The sequence below is a fragment of the Diospyros lotus genome, chromosome 2 (assembly GCF_014633365.1).
Source record: "Diospyros lotus cultivar Yz01 chromosome 2, ASM1463336v1, whole genome shotgun sequence".
NCBI classification, from domain to species: Eukaryota; Viridiplantae; Streptophyta; class Magnoliopsida; order Ericales; family Ebenaceae; genus Diospyros; species Diospyros lotus.
Genome location: NC_068339.1, coordinates 36,808,494 through 36,824,836, shown reverse-complemented (window position 1 = coordinate 36,824,836; position 16,343 = coordinate 36,808,494).

Genomic DNA, 16,343 nt, shown 5'->3' with positions numbered 1-16,343 from the left:
GTCCCCGGGGTAGCTCGATATAACTCATGTATTATTTAATACATTTGGCTTGTTGGATGAATTACATTGAGAGAGAATTATTTTATTCGGAATGGTCCATAATTAATTGGGCTAGAATAAAATAATAGTTCATTAGTTTTTAATTAATTAATTGGGCTAACCCAATTTGAAAAAATTAATTAAATGGACTTGGCCCATTAGGGTTTGGCCCACTAGGGTTTTAACCCTAGGGTTCTCCCTTTATATTCTCTCATTGGTTGTTTTTTCATCCAAGTCGATTTTTGACTCTTCTTCACCGAAAGAGAGGCCACGAGTTCGAGTCATACTTCGGAAGATCGAAAGGGAGCCTTTAAGTTCTGATGTGAAGGAGCCGAAGGATTGCAGGATAGCCGTCGTCTCCACCACGAGAAGAAGCTCCCGCCCATCCTCCGCCTGTTGCTTCATTCTGTCCGGTAATCCGCCGAAAAAGTAAGTCTCCTAAATTCTAATCAATACGAGGAAAGTTTTTTTTTTAAAAACCGCTTTCGTTGCACACTATGTTTCCTCGGGATGATCCTTCAATAGGTCCATCGAGCACATTTGTAACAACCATTCACTCTTTTCGCTCTTCATTTTTTCGCAAAACTACTTTTTTCCAAGTCTGGAAAGTGCTTAAAACTAGGTGAAGTTTCGCCAGCTAATCGAATTTTTGCTTCGATCAGCTAATGAATATCTTCAAGGATGTTATTACGCATCAATAGCCTAAGTCTTTCACACTTAGCAGCATAAATTGTTTTCAAATCATTCTGCGGGAGAGATGGATAATACTTGCGAATTTTTGAGAGATAAAGATCCATTTTTTTTTTTAAGAAAACTATAATAAGAAAAAAAAATAAAGAACTATAAACTTTACAAAAGATATGAGAGTACCTGATCGGAGAATAACACAAAAGAGAGAAGACTGAGCTCAAGAAGGGTGGCTTGCCTCATACAGATATGGAGTCTCTTATAGAACAATTGGCATCACTATTCTACACTCGGCTTGAGGTATGTCATAATTGCACCGTCAGGCTTGGCATCGTCTAGTGTCTTATTTTTTAACATTTGGCAGTGTGCCTATTTCTTTATAGAGCAGTGTGATTGCACTGCCCAAGAAAAATGGCTACCACCAACATTAAGTCTATCTCCCTCTATTATATATATATATATTTATTTATTTATAAAAAATAATTTTTTTTATTTTATTATATATTTTTATTTTATTTTTTTAGAGTTTTTTTTTTCTTTTCTTCCAATTAAGGATTAAATCAGTGGTTGCCCACCTAATCGTATAATAACTCCCATTCATTACACCACTTTTAAAGTTATTTTCAAAATTATGTAAATTGATTTTTCTCATGAATGCATATACATGTTTTGAAAATATATCATCCGGAGGTGTTGGTTTTATTACATTAGAGTATGACATATTAATTTGCACAAACACCTCACACATGTCTAGTTTAATTTGATCCCCAATAATATAGACTAGCCTAAAAGATAGAAATTTAGGCTTAAATATGGATAGACCTATGACATCTTTACATTTTGGCTCTCGAATTTTATCCTCTTCTTCCTCCGAGGTTTCTTCTTTTCTCACATCATTTTGGTCCAATTTTTCTTCTATGGTTGCTTGTACCGTCCTAGGTTCATCAAGTCTCTCAATTGGCTCATCACTCCTAGGGATGGATGTAAATTGGACCAACTCTTGACCTATGGGTGCATTGAATAACAATTTCCCTCTTTCGGAATTTTGATTGGGTTGGTTTGGAAACTCGCCAGGCTCACTCACGCTCGAGGTCTGTGTAAGCTCAATCAATTGTTCTAAAATGTCACATATGGCCCTAGTAGTTTGTTCTTGAAATTCGGCCACTTGTGCATTAAAACTCATTTGACCTTGCATAAATTCCTGAAGGGTGTCCTCTAAAAAATTTTCATCTTGAGGTTGATAAGTATCAGATGTAACCCCTTATTCTAACTCGAATTGGTGAGATACTGGAGAGAAAGGTTCATGAGATTGGAACAAAGGGTCATAATTCCAAGGATAATTCCAATGGTCATAGGAATTGGGGTAATCAGTGTAAAGATCCAGGTCGTAGCACGACATATAAGAATTCTCCCTCTGACTTTGGTTAAAAGAAAACCTCCTCTCACTAGGCTCGGGATGACCAAATGCATTAGAAGACACATAACTACTAAAATACTGAGACATAAAAAATATGAAAATGATAATTCAACAACAGATAATGATGCTAATGAATCAATTAATACTTCAATAATCATACCTGACCGTAGTCTCTTGCACTGTTTAGTAACTAATAGTTATCTAAATGTATTTTTTATTTTTTTATTTTATTTTTTATTTTTTATTTTTATTTTTGCCTCAATCTCCTCGGCAACGACGTTAAAATTTGGCTGTACTCTCACCCTGCAATTAAAACACAATAAAAACACATTAAAACTTTTATATTTTTTATTTATTTTGGTGAGAGGTTTATACTCGTTAATGTACGAGTGCAGTTGTAGTCCAAATTTAAATTTATATTTTCTAGATGAGTCCAAGTCGTCCACTGAGAGATTTATTTATGGAAAAAGCAAAAGAATGTCACACATACGCACACGCATTTTGATGAATTGGCAACAAGGTTTTTTTTTTTATGGATTTTTTTTAAATAACAAATACTAGGAAATAAAGCAAGGTAGAAGTTGAAATAAATATTGAATGTAAGAATATGAAATTAGATAGTACTTGAGTTAAGCCAGTTTCAGCGCCAACCCGTTGATTCCCAAATTTTAGCAGACAAAATTAGTAACATTAATTTAATTTCAAATATGAAGGTTTGTTATTAAATACAATTAGAGATGATGATAGTTCTAGTTTAAACAATTCCCATACATGATATGCAAGATTCTAATTTAAGCAACCATCATAAATCCAATTGTAATTAATATACAAAATAATTAAATTAATCATCCGGGTTTGGGTATGATAGCGTTTTCAGTTCTAGTAATTCCCATACATGGCATGAAAGCTCTAAGTTAGGCTTACGTTCCAATCCAAACCTAGTGATTTTTCAATAATTAATACATAATCATACTGAAATTTAAATTAATGTCACTCATTTAAAGCGTAGTTTTCTTTGGGAATCATTGGCGTTGGACACTGTCCTTGCCTTAACCCAAAATTAGTTTTAGCTACTCATCTCTATTTGAAAGTTAATTGATAGGAATTTAAATGACGTAATTTAAATAACAGAATTTAAATAACAGGAATTAAAATAGTAGAAACTAACAGGCCATTTAGGCGATGGATAATTAAAAGACAAGAATTAAAATTGCAGAAATTTAAAGACAGAAATTAATCAGTCATTTAGGCGGTGGATAATAAAGTAATAATAAATGACATAAGAATTTAAAAGAAGAAAGAAATAAAGTAAGTAAGATCACAAAAGAAAATAATAGAGAAAATAAGAAAGAACAAAAGCAATTTCAAAGAGAGAATTCTAAGAAAATAACTATGTTTTGGTTCAAGAATAATAATCACCCTTACAAATGCAATCAAGTGAGCTATTTATAGCCCACAAGATGCAATACAAATCACACAATTTCAATTATTCAATTAAACATAATTATATCTAATGGGCACTCACACACTTAAAGTTAAATGGATTTTAGCTATAATACACACCTAATATTAAATGAATTTTAACTAAAATACACACCTAATAAATCACTTATAAAGTTAAATGGATTTTAGTTATAATACACACCTAATAGTTAAACATATTTTAGCTAAAAAAACACACCTAATAAAGCACTCACAAAACAAATATTTAAAAATAAAAAATAAATAAATTTCTACAATTGGGTTTTTGATCTTCATTAAGATTAAAAATAATGTTTGGGTCTTCTCCAAATGATATCTTCCATGGGTTACTCAAGTTGGGCATTAATTATTCATGGGTTTTAATTCTTCATGTGCTTTAATTCTTCATTCTTCAATCTAATTTGAATCTCCAAGCTCACATTCTTCATGCCTACAAACAAGCAATTGAGTGTTATTAAATTATATGTTATATATATATTTATATGATATATTATATACTTATATATTATATAGATGCTCCATGCATGCACTCCATTGAATATATGTATCATGTTATAATATATATATATATATATTATATTTACATGTTTATTATAATATACTATATATTATATATATATTACACATAACTATTTAATTAAATCAATTTAAAATCAAAACGGAAGTCATAATTATAACAAAATTTTACAAAATTAACCACTAATCATTAAGCTTGCAGGTTTGATCTAATGCTTCCATTGGTAAGAATTTCCATAACGCCCATAGATGATATCTTCTTATATTTCACATTATTTTGTAATTAGAAAAGTGGGACGTTAGAGTATGCCTTTTGATTTCTATAACTGCATTTTTTATTTCTCTTTTGACTGTTGGATAAATCCAATCAATTAGTCACAGCGACAATTGATGGCTGGTTTCTTGGTTTTCTATTTTAGATGTGTTTGTATTTTTTTATTGTGTTTTTTTCTTATTTGTAATTTTTTTTAGCATATTTGGATTATTTTTGTATTCTTTTGTGTTTAATTTGAACTGATTTTAGTATTAATTTAGTATATTTGGCGCTATTGATAAGGTAAAATAAATTAAAATTAAAATTTATTAATAAATAAATAAAAATAAGAAGACAAATAAAGAATGAAATGGAAAATATGATTGAAGTAAACACAATTTTTAAAGTAAAACAAGAATAAATGATGAATTATTTATAATATAATAAATAGTGAAATAAGAAATGTGATTAAAGATAATTAATTTTTACTTAATCATTAATTTGATTCTATATATAAATTTTGGAATCTGATCAAGATTGGTTCAAGTTTGAGTTATTACTATATTTGAACCAACTTGACCGCGAACACCTCGAGAGAAGTGGGTATATTAGTTGCCAAAGTGGTGTGCTTGTCACTATTCAAGAACTCAAGGGAAGCAACAAATCATCAATTATTTCTAAGTAAAAAATCCCTTACTAAGGCATTTTTTTTATATGATCTAGGTATCTGGATTTCGCCCGCCTAATTTTAGAAGAGATCGTTCTTCTCTCTTATTAGACCTTCAAGTAAATTAGATGTGATCATAAATTTATACACTATTAAGCAGATATACGGTCAGTTTCCACTAAATGAGATATTTTTGCCTCCACTAAGAGTTGATCCCCCGCCACTCTCAAGAAAACTTAAAAATTTTACCACTTATACCATACCCTTGAAACATCATTAAGGCATCCTCGATGGCACTGTCACCTCATTACACCCGTTGACTATGTGGTTGGACAACACTAAATCATAGAAGTAGAATAAAAGTAATCTCCTAATAACTTAAAACACAAGATCTTGCGGGCAAACCAACCAAACTTCGCCTCTTGCTTTGTGATTTTGTGCCGTGCTTTGAAAATAATGTTAACAAAATAGTGTTTGATAACTAAATATGATATTATACTTATAAATTTAAAAAGTAATTAGTAATAAATATGGGTCTTACTATAAATTACTTTGCTTTTTTATAAAAGCATGGCCCTTGTTCTTGCTTTTAAGCCTTAACATGCTTTGGCAAGAGAGTCAGTTGTGATTTAAAAATCAAAATTGTTCAAATGTTCTTTACTAGACACGAGACAGATCTACTAGTGAGCTGCAATATTAAATTCAATTTTTCAATGTAAAAATAATTTGATTAGCAGTTCAGTTTAAAAAAATTACAACTTACCCCAAAATCTGTAATGTGTAGCTCTCTATTCTTGATTATAATTTATTTATAAGTAAAAAATTATAAATTTAAGACTAAATCTATCCAAACTTTATCATTAATTTCAAACAAACAAGGCTAAATAATAGCTTTTTAAAATTAACTTTTATCATTCATTTTAAATCCAAATTCTATTAAAAATTACATAAAAATTTTATTATATTAATTTTTTAAAATTTCAGTCTCCTCTAACATAGATTCCTAAATTCGTCCGCGACTAGACATTACTTTTTTAAAAATTTTTAAAAAATAATTATGCTTTAAAAGTATGACAATACCAAACAAATTCTCTTACATGATCGTATATTATTAGAAATTTCGTAGCTTTTAAGTTATGTAACAACGGATAAATTTCACTCTGCCCTCCTAAAGTTTAACAAAAAAAAATTAAAAAAAAAGTCAATCAATCATTGTTTTTAAGATAGCACAATCTCGTTTGTACTTATTTGAGCAGGAGAATTGTCCATTTTGGCCTTATTTTAAAACAAATTAAACCCATTTCTTTTCTCTTTTTTATTTGTTCTTTCTTTCTATTTTATCTGCCTTCCTTTCTTTTCTTCTTCCCTTTCTCACTATTGGCACAATGCTGAACATATATAGAGGATTCACCAATTCTCTCTCTCTCTCTCTCTCTCTCTCTCTCTATTTATATAGAGAGAGAGAGAAAGAGAGAGAGGGGGAACCAAAGAGAAAAAGAAAGTTTTGATCTATTAAATATAATATCCTATCAAGTTGCTGTATTAAAAAAATTAAATAAGATTAATCTCACAAAATTATTATATTTGAGTTATTATATCAACATTATTTAATATAAATTAAATAATGTCATTTAAGAGATCAAAACTCATTTTTCTTCCGATCTATCTATCTCGTTGATTATTTCTTAAAAACACCACTATGTGCTTGTTTGGCTATCGATGGCCGGATGACGGTGTTTTTATATAATAAAAGTGTGTTTTCTCTATTTTTTGTATTGTTTGATCAAAATTTTGAAGTGTTTTAGGGATAACAAAACAATTTTTCTGATTAATAAACAAAAGTAATAATCATTATCCTTTCGAAATATATATATATTGAATATATACATGTGCAATATATATTATAAAAGATATTTTATATGTATATATATTTAAGTATTAAATTTAAAAAAGATACACAGTGACAGTGGGGGAAGAACTCCATTGTTGAGGGCTTACTTCCCTTGGCAATGGGGGCAAACCCCTAATGGCTGGGGTTGAAGAAACCCCCAGTCACGACGACCGACACTATATTATTATTTTTTAAAAATTTATTACTTAAAAGTTAAAATATATACTAGAATGTAATGATTTGTTGGGTTGTGGGCCCACAGTTTGATACACCGAGCCTGGCCCCCTGACTAGAGCTCAGCTTAAGAAGCTTGGATAGCCTTTCCATATAAATTGAAATCCTTGTGTCAGTAATGGATCCTATCAACTTCGAGCAACTCATACGCTAATCCTCATCAGCTCGTAATCTTCATCGAATCTGAGATCCTCGAAAATGATCCCTATCATTACCATGTATCTCGACCCTCTATCCTTCCACAATGGCTGGCGACACACAAGGCACCTTCATCTCTATATAAACCAGCTTGATCACATGCCAAGATATGTTCTTTCCAAGCCTTATCCACACTTTACTATTTTGAAACCCCACTGACTTGAGTGTCGGAGTGCTTGCAGGTGCTAGTCACTATCGCCGGATAGCGACATTTTGTCACCATTGCAACCAGACTTGCCAACCCCATTGGGTCGAAAGAAATATTTGGCGCCCACCATGGGGCCCAGTAAAACATACCTACCCCACACATCGAATCCCTACAATCTTCTTTATAAACTATTCATGGTTAGAACTAAAAGCCGCAACAACATGACCCCAAACTAGGAGATTCCAAACACAATTGTCAACCGTTAGTTAGAGAATCTAGCAACCATGGAGGCCCTCCTCCAAACCATCCAACAGCTTCAAGACCAAGTCGCCAAGTTAACACGCAACCAATAACGTGACTAGCACAATAAGCGGGTTGACGATGACGCAGAGGTCAGCCATCACCAGCAGTTTCAAGCCATCCACACCCCTATTCTTCCACCGTCAGCATCCATGTACACTCCAAGTCACACTTTCATGGATTTCATCATGTCTGTGCCCTTACTAGAAGGATTCTGTTTTCTTGGCACATTGTAGTTGTATGACGGAACCTCCAACCCCAAGAGCATTTAACTATGTTCAACGCTTTGATGATGTTAAGTGGGGAGAATTGATCTGGTTATGTGTCGTGCTTTCCCTAGCACTTTGAAGAAGTCTGCCTGCTGTGGTTCTCCACCCTAGAGCCTGGCTCCATCAATGACTTTTTTGAGCTCGCCACACGCTTTCTTACCTATTTCTCCACCAGTCGAGCTCATCATAAAACCTCAGTAAGCCTGATTAACTTGAAGCAAGGAGAGAACGAACCGCTCTAAGCTTTCATACACTAATTTAACCAGAAGACCATCCAAATCAGGGATTTCAATCCAACTATCTCCCTGCACGCCATCATGGCAGGGCTCAAGCCCAAGCCCTTCGCCGACTCTCTGGCTTGGAAGCCTTCCGCCAACTTTGACGAACTTTGGGTGCAAGCAGCCGACTATATATGTCAAGCCTTACTCTCGAATTTTCCTGCTAGCATAGGAAGTCCGAGAGAAGGTCCATTCAAAATGGATACAAATACTCAAAATTTCCAAAAATTTCTTTTCATTTCCACATTTACTCACTATTAATAGGAACCAAAATAGATATTACAACATTTTTTATATCATCATCTTGAGCTTACCACCCATACATTTTCAAAATAAAAGGGCACTAAAACTTTAAATACAAAATGAAACAGTCTACTCAGACCCTCAAAACTATACCCATGGATCTTGGGGCTGAGACATTTCTGTACACAACTAACCGACACTCGCCCCAAATAACTATCTTCCATTTTCCTGGAATGACAAAAGAAATAAATGTGAGTCACAAGACTTAGCAAGTAAATAGAAAAGGGAAGCATCAATAGATCGATATATGAAGGCATGAATAACTCAGAGTCAAGGAAAAATTACTACTCAACATCTAGACATCAATTAGATTCATGCCTTTTACACTTAACAACTATATCCTCAAAGAAATATAATTTCTTACATTTTATCAAAACACATTTTCAATCCCATAAGGTAACCATGTATATGCGTAACAGATTGGCACACAAGGCCACTTTAATCACATGCATCATATATACATAAATGACACACAATTCATGCCATGTGGTTATATAACACGTTACCCAACCATAACATAAATGCATAAATGCATACATATGGTCCTTGGGGCCCGCATAAAATGCATACACTGGTGCCCAAGACCCTAAATACAAACCTACCAGCAGCCAAGGACAGGCTACCAAATTAATAACATGAGCCCAATGCTCTCGTATCACATCCATCAATATCATATTCACCACTATCATCATCACGTGTCGAAACACTCACAATCATATCATGGTCACAAGCTATTGTGGGACTCAAACCCTCAGTTTTACGCATCACATGATACAACTACTGTGGGATTCAAACCCCCAGTCTTTCACATAATAAGATACAAGACAATTCCACCTCTACTACCACCATGTGCTATAATTATGCTGACACATCGTTATGCAATGCAACACATAAGGAATGCAATGGCTCTTGCAGCATTAACGTGATGGCCCCATAAGCTAAGCATCAGGCCATGTTACGCCCACATAGTAATTTACACATGCGAATGCTCTACATGCATATGTTCACCTATCATACACAAGTTAACACTCACAAACCAACTGTGTTATGCCAATGCTTACGCTCTCAACACATACAAAGCATGACCCCTAGTGAATGCAACCCATTGCCTAACATCACCATGCAATGCAATGAAGGTTTCAAGTAGATATTTCATGCATGCTTCTTTATTAAAGATGTTCACATCATGATCATCATGTTCACTTAGACATTTCAAGATCATATCCTCCCAAGAGCCAATGATATTTTCATCCACATGATTTAACATCCCTTATTGAGTCTCATTTCCATACCATTTCTCAATATCAAGAAAATTGATTACATAAATTATCAAATCGAAGCTTATCGAGTTAAGGTAACCAAAAAAAAAAAATGGATCTTAATTCTGATATCGAAAAAAAAGTTATGGTGTAAAGAGTACAAGGTTCGTAGTCTGAAAGAAAGAGCTTAGTCGACTAATGGAAGGCTTAGTTGACTAAAGCTTAGTCAAATAGGCTGAGGGTTGATACAAAAATCTGAGAAAAATTGCCTCTACTAAGTCAACTAAATCCAAAGATTAGTCGACTCGACACATATAGAAAGCACGAAATGGACTCGAAACACCCCAAAATGACCACTACTAGCTTCCTAACCCACAAATGTCATTGTAACACCCCGTTTTTCTCTTACCTAGTGTGTCACTATGCTGGGGTCCAAAATATACATAAATTATTTTTTTCTTTCTTTCTCGGTACATAACTTAACCTTAAGTACCGAATTCCAAACAAAACCCCCAGCAAATCATAAAAAATGCAGAAGCGATAATCGAAACTTGATATGGTACTTAATCAATTTACTTTATTTATAAGATAAGAATCCGTACCATAGTTAACATCATATCCTCAGTATTGAAACACATAAATACATGGAGATTCCATAATATTCTAACAAGGCTAATCATCAATAAAGAAAAAATATATCTGAGTCAACTCGCTGAATCCATCGGCCTCGTCATCATGTGCCATCTCATCTCAACCCGCTCATTGCCTAAACTGCAAGTCTAAACTCGAACATTGAATGTTCCAGGGGTATAACCCATTAGAAGATGAAACTTCTAGTGAGGCTCCAAAACATATATATACGAATGCATGATGTGATAACATGAACAACATTTGCCCTCAATGTAACTTCCCAGACCCACCAGTCCGGCACGGAATCCTAGGCAAATCCCGAACCTCTGCAGGATAAGCCTAACGTTATTCCATCATTGCCCTAGGGGAATTACGGCTACACTCTGGGGGCGACATCCTATTCCCATGCACAAACATCAATATAACAATAACATCATGTCATGCAATTATCACGACTTTCCATGCAATATAAAAAAATGAATATTGCATTCATAACAACATGCATATATAACAAACATATCATGAATATGAGTTCTTGGGAGAAAACCACTCGCAAAACCATAGTTATGATAGGAAAACTCACATTTGCCCTAAAGATCAAGACACATTGAAATGCGTGTGTTGCCTTGATATGCGTGCCCGACCTCGATTCTCGTGCCAACTCTCAAAAATTGCACCAATCACATCATCTCGATCACCTCAATCATAAAATGATATTTAATCACTAAATATCCTCAATATTCCATTTATTTCATTTTTTCTTCATTTTCTCTCATTTTTCCTTTTAAAAATCCCAATAAATACCTCGGGACCATTTCCTCAAATCTAATTTCACAACAATTCATTATAGGCTATGAAATTCAAGGGAAAAATACTGAACTTACCCGAATATTGCATTTTCACGTAAAACGAGGCTCTTTGGTGTGGAAACCAAGACATCGGGAATCCAAAATCTCAATCTTTTTGCACGAACCTCCGTAAAATATTTTTCTAGATTTTTCTAACATGTTCGCAAATTTTTTGACCTATGCACGCGCCCCCACGCGTTGGCGCGTGGCTCTGCGCTTGAAGGCAGCGCGTGAAGGCCACGCGCTGGCCATGTCGGCGATGCTGGATTCTTGCACCCTTAGAAAGCCCATCTCCATTCAATCACTTTGGCATATCTTGGAGCTTGAAAGGAGCTCCCGAAGACCCTCAACCGGACGGCCAAAGCTTCAGCTTGGCCGTTCGCTTCCTTTTCCGGCGAGGCCTCGAACGACCATTAAACCTTGACCAAAATGGCCCATTTTCTCTAGAATTGAAGTTCAAGCCATGGGAAACAAAAGCCCTATGGTTTGGAATGCCAATTCGTTCGATAAGGGGGTCGATTTGAAGCTTCATTTTTTCTAATTTTTCGGCCTCATGAACGCCTATTTATATGCAAATCCGAAGCCTCAACCGTCCTTGGTCACTCAATCCAAGCCCTTAAGCGAATTCACCTCCCTTATATCGACCCAAAAATGGCCTTACCTGACCACAAAGGTGAGTTGCAGGCATGCAACAAGTTGGCCAACTTTCGATCGCTTTTTCTTCAATTTTCGGCCATCCCATTGCCTGTTGTTGACCAAGCCCTTTACAAAAGATGTTCCCTGAGCAACCCTCATGCCATCCCTGTGGCCGATTTCAGTGATTTGATGGGTTGGTCGGCCATGGTTGTTTGGAGGTTTTCTTAAAATTGCACTTTGGGCCCTCAAACTTTGACTTTCTCACTTTAGTCCATTTCACCAAGCCCCTCGACTTTTGATAATTTCCTATAAGTCCCTCAAGTCCTAAAACATCATTTTGACCCCTGAGGATTCCAAGAAAATATCATTTCGGCCTCTCTCTAGCAATTTCAAAAAATTACACTTAGGCCCGAATCTTCGTTTTGGCCCTAAACCCATTCGTCTCTTCCTAAAACCACTAAAGGGTTGTTCCTTATGAAAAACTGAAGCCCCCTCAAGCTTCTGTTGACTTCCGAAAAGTCGTCTATAACAATTCGGTATTGCAGCCTAATTGGCAGCTGCATTTTAGCTGTACCGAAAATTGCTCCCGATCTTATTTATTTCGATGCTATAAATCATATCTTGGGGTTCTCATTAATGCCACGCCATTTTCCTTTGGCATCTTAGCTCCAGGGCATTCTCGGCAGTCGATTCAGTCATTCATACGGTAATAAATTACCCTTATACCCTTAATTTATCCTTAGATTCCATTTTTGCCCCAAGATAAATTACCCTTGAGTCATTTAAAATTTCTCGGGTATTACAGTCATTCCTTGAACGAAAAATGGGGTGAACAAGCCCCAACAAGACCAACAACAAGACCCAGCAAAAGTTTTTACATGACATATGATTCAAAGAAAAAATGAAGAAAATATACAACCGATACCGAAAATAATTTTTAACGATGAAGGGATGAAGAACCATGAAACATTTCGACATTACAACTAAAAAGAAGGAAAGCTTGCACAAAATGCAATAAAAATGTAAGGAGAACTTGCCTTGATGAAGAAAATCCAAGAAGAAGAAGAAAACACCCAGCTGCAACCTTCACTTGAACTTTAAGCTAAGAAAATAACTAGAAGAAAAAGAAGCAATGAAGAAGAAAAAGAGAAGATTTGCCGAGATAAGCAAAATGGAAAGAAGAAGAGAAGATTCAAGAAGGAAGAAAAAGAATGAAGCATGAAAGAGAAGCAAGGGAGAGGTAATGGTCTGCACGTCCCCTCTCCAACCACCCCCTCTATTTTCTTCGAATTTTGCCCCTCATTAATGCACACATACACAATCAAGTATCCATGCCTTTATTAGTAATTTGCTTCATTTTCCATTTCTTTTATCTTTGCTTTATTCATTCCATTATGCAAATTTTTATTTTACCCTTAATTTTTTCTTACACAACATATAATATATAATTCCACTTTAGACATTTTGCATTTTTATTTTCTTTATTCACACATTTTCCAATATGTGTATATATATATATTTATAACCCATTTAAACAAAACCCACATTTATATGCATGGCCCTTGCCCATATCAAAGCCCAATTAAATAAAATGGCCCACTTCCATATGAGGCCCCAAATAAAATAACACACACACATATTTAATTCATTTTAAGCCCAATGGCCTCAACCCAATTTATAAATGAATTTCAACTCTCCAATTCTATTGGGCCTTTTAACCCTTGGCCCAAACCCATTATCCAAGCAATCATTCTTTAACTATTCACCATACATTGATTTCAAAAATAATATTTCCATTAATATAACTTTTTCGCTAATGGTCTCTTAATCCCAATATTTCAAATATTAAATCAAACAATTAAAATCCTCATATAAAAATAATTAATTCCAACATTTAATTCCAATGATGCCCCCAAAATATGATATACGAAATAAAATTTTAATAAATACTCTAGACCCACTGACGGGTCATGACAATATAAATGTGGAAGAAGTGTTAGTCGCCAGGCATAGTAGCTCCTAGCCACAATTGAATCAGTGGCCACCTTGAGAGAGACCTTGGCCGCAGAAGCGATAACAAAGACTGAGCTAGGGGGCAAAGAGAGCCAACTAGGGGTCCCAAGCCACCCCGGTTGCCCTGTGAAGCTTACACCCCGCTAACGATAAGGAGAGATCGGAACTTCCAAGAAGTCTACAAATCAAGAATAATTCCACTTCATGAGGTGAGATCCTGGCCTAACCTCGGCCCCAATGTGGAGACTAGCAAGCGTTGTGATTATCATCGCATGTTCAGCTACATGACCAGAGAATGCACCACCCTTAAGGACTAGATCGAGAAGCTGGTCAGAGAAGGCCACCTTCGCCAGTATGTTCATAGGAGGCAGGGTTGGAACAGAGAGCCACATGATGACCGACGCTTGAGGGGAAGTCGTAGCCCACAAAGGAGACCTAGGGTTAAAGGAGGTCAGGAAACCAAGGTGACCCACCTGAAACAAATACGGGGGGTTATCGATATAATTTTCAGGGGGCTTCACGGGTGGAGAAGATTCCAGTTTTGTAAGAAGACGACACCTGAGGGTGGTGATGACAGAGAAGGATGTCCTGACACCTAGTAATCTCCTTAACCGATGAAGATTATGCAGAGATCAACCAGAACTTAGACGATCCCATGGTAATATTTGTGGTCGCGACTAACTTTATCATCAAGAAGGTCCTAGTAGACTAAGGGAGCTCGGTCGACTTACTAAACTTATCAACTTTAAAGAGACTGGGGATACCAGAAGAGGATTTGAGGCCATTTAATGGAAACCTAGTTGGTTTCTTGGGGGAGCAGGTGAACGTAAAAGGGTATATTGAGTTGTTGACTACATTCGGATCAACTCTACTACTCAAAACAGTAGGCGTCAAGTACTTGGTGGTTGATTATCAAACACCTTACAACGCCTTAATGGGTTGCCCATCCCTCAATTCGTTGGGTGCAATTGTTTATACTCCAGAACTAGCCATGAAATTCCTAATCTTGGCCACTGAGATTAGAGCGGTCCATACTAACCAAAAGAATTCCCGACAGTGCTACAAGACAGCTTAAGAGTTCAGCGATCCTCATTTCGTAGGGGGAGCCATGGCAACCAAATCACTACCATCAATAGCTGGTTTGTAAATCACAATGTAAACATGGCTGAGCTGGATCCACGTAGTGAGTTCCCAGACAATCGACCACAAACCATAGATGAGCTAATTCCCGTGAGTTTGGGGCCTTGCCCGGAGCAGATAACTAGGGTTGGCACTACACTCCTTTATGACCTCAAGGAGCATTTGACCACGTTGCTTTAATGGAACACCGACCTTTTCTCCTGGACACCCGCAGACATGCCATGTATCGACCTGTCCCTCATTTCCATAAGTTGGCCATAGATTCCAATATGAGGTCGGTCGCGCAAAGAAAAAGAAAATTAAGCCAGGAAAGGCGACAAATAGTAGTTGAGGAGATGCTAAAGCTCCTATAGGCTAGATTCATAAGGGAAGTGCATTATACCACCTGGCTGTCAAACATGGTGATGGTGAAGAAATCCTTGAGAGAATGAAAGATGTGTGTAAACTTTACTGACTTGAACAAGGCCTGTCCAAAGGATTTTTACCCTTTACCAAAGATTGACTGGCTTATGGACGGAGCCTCGAGGTATAAATATCTCAACTTTATGGACGCTTACTCAAGGTACAATCAGATTCAAATGCACCCAGATGATGAAGAAAAGACAACTTTCATCACCGAGAACACTAATTTCTGCTACAGGGTCATGCCAGTTTGATTAAAGAACGTAGGGGCTACATACCAGCAGCTGATGAATAAGGTATTTGCTGCTCAAATAGGACACAACATCGAAATGTATGTTGATGATATGGTGGCCAAGACGTCAGAGAATGGAGATTATTGCTCGGATCTAACCGAGAACTTTAAGCAAATACGACGACACAACATGAGGTTGAATCCCAAAAAGTGCATTTTTTATGTATAGGCCAGAAAGTTCCTCGGATTCATGCTCATCAGTCGGGGAATAGAAGCCAACCCCGAAAAATGTTGAGCTATCCTCGAGATACGCAGCCCCAACAATGTGAAAGAAGTCCAACGGCTAACAGGATGGATAACTGCCCTTTCTCGCTTTATCTCAAAGTTAGCAAATCGAGCTCAACCTTTCTTCCAGTGTTTAAAGAAGCCAACTGAGTTCCAGTGGACGGAACAGTGGCCAATAACACGCAATATAAACTACAATGGCCAGCAACACACAAG